The sequence below is a fragment of the Ranitomeya imitator genome, chromosome 2 (genome assembly GCF_032444005.1).
Source record: "Ranitomeya imitator isolate aRanImi1 chromosome 2, aRanImi1.pri, whole genome shotgun sequence".
In the NCBI taxonomy this organism is placed as follows: domain Eukaryota; kingdom Metazoa; phylum Chordata; class Amphibia; order Anura; family Dendrobatidae; genus Ranitomeya; species Ranitomeya imitator.
In genome coordinates this window covers 333,214,300-333,220,860 of record NC_091283.1, presented here as the reverse complement: position 1 = coordinate 333,220,860, position 6,561 = coordinate 333,214,300, and positions in this window count along the sequence as shown.

Sequence of the window (6,561 nt, the reverse complement as noted above, 5' to 3'; positions counted from 1 at the left end):
AGAGACAATTCTTATTGGAGGAAGAGCGTGGTTATATAGGCCTATGTGCGCACAGTATAACGGATCAGAGTCCTGTAGTGATGATACTGGTGCTGAAGCTGAACCAGCATATTAAAAACCCTTGTAAGGGCTAACCTTGTGCTTTGTTGTTTGTATGAGATACATTCTGCATTTAGCCTAGTGAGGGACAGTTGCATGAGCAGGGGGATTGGCTGAATACAGTCTCTAGGCAGGGCTTAGTGTTTTGCTGTCCATTGCTAAATATATAGCAGCAGCAGTTGACCATATTCTTTTTTTCATGGGTGAAAATAGACTATAGTGTTATCCATAGAGTATTACGTGCTTTGTGGTGCATTTCTGTGGAATATAACAATCCAAATAAGTGTGGAGAAATGTTTCTGGATTAAATTTGTCATCCGTACACTTTTACCTGCTTTGTGTTACATTATGGTGATATTAAACTAAAAAAAAAAAACGCTTTGACTGGTGCAGGTGACCAATTTTTTTTAATAAAAAATAAACTTGGCTTCCAGAGACATAGAAATTAGGAAATTCTTAATGCATGCGGTAAGGGACGGGGAAGTGCAGATGCTAACGATGGTGCACGTAGACAACGAGGACGTGGGGCTGATGCGACTACGCCTGTTGCTGAAGCACAAGAACCGCGCCCATCCACATCACCTAGGTTTCTGTCCCACTTTGCAGGAAGGTAAGTGTCACGGCATTCTTCTTCGGTATCACACAATCAACAGAGCACGAGAAGAGGGAACAATCCCAAGACCTTTATTGAGGCAGAAATACGAAAAGGCCCATATATAATCCACGACACAAAGGATAAGATAGTCCAGAACCCGAATGCAGTTCAGTAACAGGATAATGGGAAATTATTCACTGACCCTGTGGAAAGATAACAGTACAGTACTGTGGGGGGCTGATATCAGATGGCAACAACAGCCATTCATCAATTAGCAAATGACAGCTCATCCTACTGTGAAAATCAGTTAAATATTAATACAAACAAAATGATCCTCACATACCATATCCCACCATTACACTAGTTACACCACTTCAGAAGCCAGAACAGGTGGTCCGTTGACTAGCAGATAATACTTCCAGCATGCTTGGCAGCATCACCCAGTCTTCCATGCTGTCCAGTCTCAACAGCCAACAGTCTGGATCACTTAATTCTCAGCCTGATCCTCCTTTCATGTTCAGTCCCAGAAGATTAGTGATCCCACACTAGGACACTCCGAGAAGCTCTTTACAACTTAATTTATTGATTGTGGCCTCTCAACCTGCATATTCTAAGAGGGACAAGAGGACATTCTGTTTAATTATGCCCAAAACTTAGAGTACCAACTCTAGAGGAAGATGATCATGAGGCACAGTTATTGACAAGTCACTAAGTCATGAGGACCAGGATTCAGTGGTTGAAGAGGGTGGATCACAAAGTCAATGACCCAAGGTGGCATACAGAGCAAGGCCAGAAGCGCTGAGGAGGATGAATCGGCAGTACCAAAGCAGACAGAGGCAGTGGGGTGACCAGAGTGAGAAGATAAGCAACTGTTCCGTAGAGTACCGACACTCATGAATTTCTACGTGAAAAAGTTAGGAGTTACTCAGTATGGGACTTTTTTAAAGAGAGTTCTGAGACCTGACTGCTAAGAGCTTAACCACCATTAGCTTGATTAAGCACTTCATCTAAGCTTCTTCTCCTCTGCTAGGTGATTCCCAATCTCTTGTTCTTGACACTGGTGCAGATGCCTTCCACCCTGCACCTGTCTTTGCACATTATAATGCACCATCATTAGGCAATTCCAAATTGTTCTCCGAGCACAGCATTGAGCCAGATTTGCCAGATCCTCTGATCAAGGTACGCTGCATCACTGCCCATTTCCACAAGCCTGCTACAGCTGCTGACGCTCTGGCAGTGCTGCAGTAGCGCATGCAAGTGTCAGCTCAGCGACTGCTATGCGATGTGACCACGCATTGGAACTTCACGCTGCACATACTGGTAAGGCTTTGTGAGCAGCAGAGACCAGTAGTGCAATACCAGCTCCAACACGTACTCCCTGCTAGACCCATGCTACAAGGAGAACTTTGCATCTCTCCTTCCTGAGGTGCAGATGTCTTCTAAAATGCTGCTGTACCAGGCTATTGTGGAAAATATATTGAAAAAATTCCCATTAGACAATACTAGCTGCAGGGGGCAAGCTTCCTTTCCCAACCAAGGAAGAGAGGTGAGGGAGACACACAGCAGAAGCAGGGGTACACTGTCAAAGGCCTGGTGCAATTTCATGACACCATCCTAGCATCCAGCCTGATGACTGGGTATTTTTGACAAGGAGGGAAACATTTTTAAAAATGGTCAAGCAATACCTGGCTGACCAAACCAGCACACTCCCTAATTGCTCTGTGACCTTCAACTATTGGGTCTAAAAGCTGGACAGCGGACATGTTGTGCAGCCCTGCTGCTTGCATCTTGTCTGAGAGGGTTTTTAATGCCACTAGGAAGGGTCATAGCAGAAAGGAGTTTTCGCTTGTCAACAGAGAATGCTTACAGGCTCATTCTCAAAAATTAATAAAGCCTGGATTAGCCCACACTTTTTCACACTACCAGATGACAGCAGCACATAAAGTGTTTTTAGTGTTCAATATTTGAATGAGGCCCTCCAGTTGTTGCCTTTAAGGGTGTATGATTGATCTTCCTTATCATTTTTTTCCTGACTTTGTACTTTGTGCAAAGCCTTTAGGAGTGTTTTTATGAGGCACTCCACCTAGTGCCTTCAAGGGTGTTGTGATGACACAGCATTTTATCTTAATCAATCTGGGGTCTATTTTCAGTAAGCCAGGAGGCATTGACTGTTATGTATGTATATATATGATCACTTGTGAATGTGTTTTTCAAGAAAACATAGACTTTTCCCTTCACCCATGACAGCACACCTGAGAGAGGGATCAACCCAGCCAGGACAGGAAACCTGCTTAAATAAATGGACAGTACCTCTCCCTCGTTTCAGTTGGGTTTCCTGTACTGACAGGGATCCTTGTGCTGAAAACCCGGCGGTTTGAAGGAAGCGCTGTCCGCAGGTCCCGTGGGGCCTCGACATACATGCAGGCGCAAAGCGGTGTAGACATGGGCCCCGTGACTCTTCTGCGGCTGCCCCGCGGCTCTCCCTCTTCCTGCTAACCGCCACTCCATAGTGAGCCGGGCTACCGGGGTGCGCGACTCTGACATTGTGCTCGAGGCACACTGGGAATGGGCATGCCCGCATGATGTCGGGGGTGTGCACTGGGGCCAATATGGCGGCTCCATTGCTAAAATTTCTACAAGGGTGCATGGATACTGGGCGCATCCTGGCAGGGTGGCTGGAGGAGGGAGGTGCATGAATCAGTACCAGAGGAGGCAGGAAGCACAGTGGATCTCTCTTATAAGGAGGGATGACCACAGAAGAGGCGCTCATGTCCAAAGCTCTCCACTATGGAGGATCACAGTGGACACCAGCCCTTACAGCAGCAGCAGGATCATTCACCAGTGTCTATGCCTGGTCACCAGCTTGGGCGCACTAAGAGGAGCAGCCGTCCCGGCCAGAGATCGCGGGACTCCTCGGTATTCAGGAGGGACATAGTTTGTAACCCTAATCATCCTCCGTATCTGCTACCCTTGGTTTGTCAGCGGGTGGTGAGTAATCTATGAGAATGTTACCTTTGTTGTTAATAGGGAACATTTTCTGCTTAATCACTGGGGGCCTAGGAAGGTTACTGCCAAGACAAAGAATAAAGAGTGTGCCCTTTGTAAAACCCCGCTGGCAGTTCAGTGGCAGAAGGATCTGCGCTGACTTTTCCCCATCCTCCTTACCTCCTCAGTGATGTAGTTAGCTGGCTTTGCCTTCCGGCCGAGGACACGGATGACTGGTTATGGCAGTCAGGCCAACTATGGGCCTAAAGGAGGAAAAAACACCTAAATCCTTAGAGGATGTTATGTTTGGGGGGCCCTGGAGGAAAAAAGAAAGCGCACCTTTCCAGTTAAGACAAGTAGTGATGAGGGAGTATACTCGTTGCTCGAGTTTTCCAGAGCATGCTCGGGTGGTGTCCAAGTATTTATGACTGGTTGCTAGGGAATCCCCACATGTAATCAAGCTGTCTAGTAGCCGCAAATCATCCAGCTGTGGCAAGGAAAATTAAATCTCCGAGCAGTCATAAATACTCGGAGATCACCCGAGCGTGCGCTGGAAAACCCGAGCAACGAGTATACTCTCTCATCACTAAACGCTAGGATAAAGGTGCTCATAGAGGAGTAGAAAAAGCCAGAAAGGTCTGGTAGTCTGCCCTCATCTCCCAAAAGGAGATACCCCTTTGAGGAAAACAACTCGGAGGGTTGGGATAAAACCCCTAGGATCGATGGGGCAGTAGTTAAGTCCTCTAAAAAACTGTCCCTGCCCTTGGAGAACGCCGTCACGATTAGAGACCCATTAGATAAAAAAGCAGATGGGTTCCTTAGGCACAACTGGGAGGCAGCTGCAGGGGGTCTGAAGCCGGCAATAGCCGGGACGTGTACTGCCCGTTCCCTTATGGACTGGCTGCAACAGATGGAGGAACAGCTGAGGAGTATGGTTTCAAGATGAAATCTTGGCCAATATGACTTTGTGGCAAGGAGCAGCGGCCTTCCTAGCAGACTACTCAGCCGACTCGGTGAGGTTGGCAGCTAGGGTGGCAAACCTATCCAATGCGGCTAGATTGGCCTTATGGCTAAAAGGGTGTCCGGGAGACCTGCCTTCGACTCTGACTCTGCTCCATTCCATGTGACTGTCAGTTTCTCTTTGGTCAGAAACTAGAGGACATCTTAGAAGCTGGGACTTCAAAGACAGGAAAGAGTCTGGATATTTGTTCAGGGGACCCTCTTCATCATCAAAGAATCTCCCCCAATGACATCAGGTCAGAGATAGGGGAGAGGATCTCTCTCTCTTCCTGCCTTGGTAAACATCTCCCCCAGTCGCTGGATCCTAAATGTCATCAAGGATGGTCTGATGATAGACTTAGTCCATCCACCCCGGCAGACATTTATATTAACACCCCACAGGAAATCTCCAGGAGCTAGCCCTGGAGGCGGAGATTTTGGGACTGATGCAGAAGCAAGTTCTGCGCGAAGTCCCGGTGGAAGTTTTAGGAAGGGGATTTTATCCCCCCTTTTTTTTATACAGAAGCAGGACTGTTCTTTAAAGACTCTCGTCATCCTGAGGAAGCTCAACCAATGGGTTGTGAATTACTCTTTCAAAATGGAGTCAGTAAACATGGCTATAAAACTTATTCTAGGATTGCTTCATGGCAGTCATAGACTTAAATGATGCCTATTATCACAGCCCAATCCAACGTGGCCATCAGAAGTTCCTAAAGGTGGCTCTGTCTGTCCAGTTACAGGTCAGGCACTTTCAGTATGCAGCCCTCCCATTTGGTCTGTCAGTGGCTGCAAGGGTATTTTACGAAGGTAATTTCAGAGGTGTTGGCCTACCTTCGTTCTCAGGACGTTGTTATCATCCCATACCCGGACAACTTCCTTAATGTCGGGAGGTCAGAAGATTACTGTATAGAGCAAGTGAGAGAAGTGGCTGTGGCTATAAACTATCTAGGCTGGGTGATAAATACCCTCAAGTCAAAGTTAAGACCGGAAAAGATACAATCCTTCCTGGGGTTGGTTCTGGACTTCAAGCACCAGGTCTGTTTCCTACCCGAGGACAAGATCATGCCAAGCTCATTATTTTGGCTATCAACAATGTCCTCACTAGGATCCATAACATCTTGCATACTGGAAGTAAGATGGGCATAGTTTCACCTAAGGCAGCTACAGTGGGAGGTCCTGTCAGCACAGAGGTCGTTAAAAAGGCATTTAGAGGGAAAAGTACATCTTTCCTTAGCTGTAAGAGACTCCCTTGCCTGGTGGTACACATCTGAGGTACAAATCAGTGCAGGGAACCTGGTCTCTAGAAAGAGAGGAGGATTCAAACTTAAAGGAGCTGTGGGCTGTGGAAAGAGCCTTAAGACACTTTCTTCCCTTCCTATGAGGTTGCCATGCCCGTGTTATGTCGGACAGTAGCTCATATCAACCACCAGGGGGGAACGAGGTCCCATACCCTTATGGGGGCAGCAGACATCCTGCTCCAGCTAGCAGAACAACACCTGCTATCTCTTACAGCACTTCACATAAGGGTATAGAAAGCAGACTTCCTGAGTGGCAAGAAACTGAAGCAGGGAGAATGGTTTCTAAATCCTCTAGTGTTCCAGCAAATAGTGCAGGCATGGGGCATGCAGAAGATAGATCTGTTTGCCAGTTTACACAGCAGGAAAATGAGGAGCTTCTGCTCGTTAGACCTAAGGGAAAATCCATTTGCGGTAGATGCCCTTCAAATACCTTGGAAGTTTAGTATGTCTTACGTGTTTCCCCCAATAGCAATGATTCCAATCGTTGTGAGAAACATCAGAGAGGATCAGGCAAAAGTAATTCCCACTTCTCCATTTTGGCCAAGGAGACCGTGGTTCTCCTTTCTAAGATAGATATCTGTTACT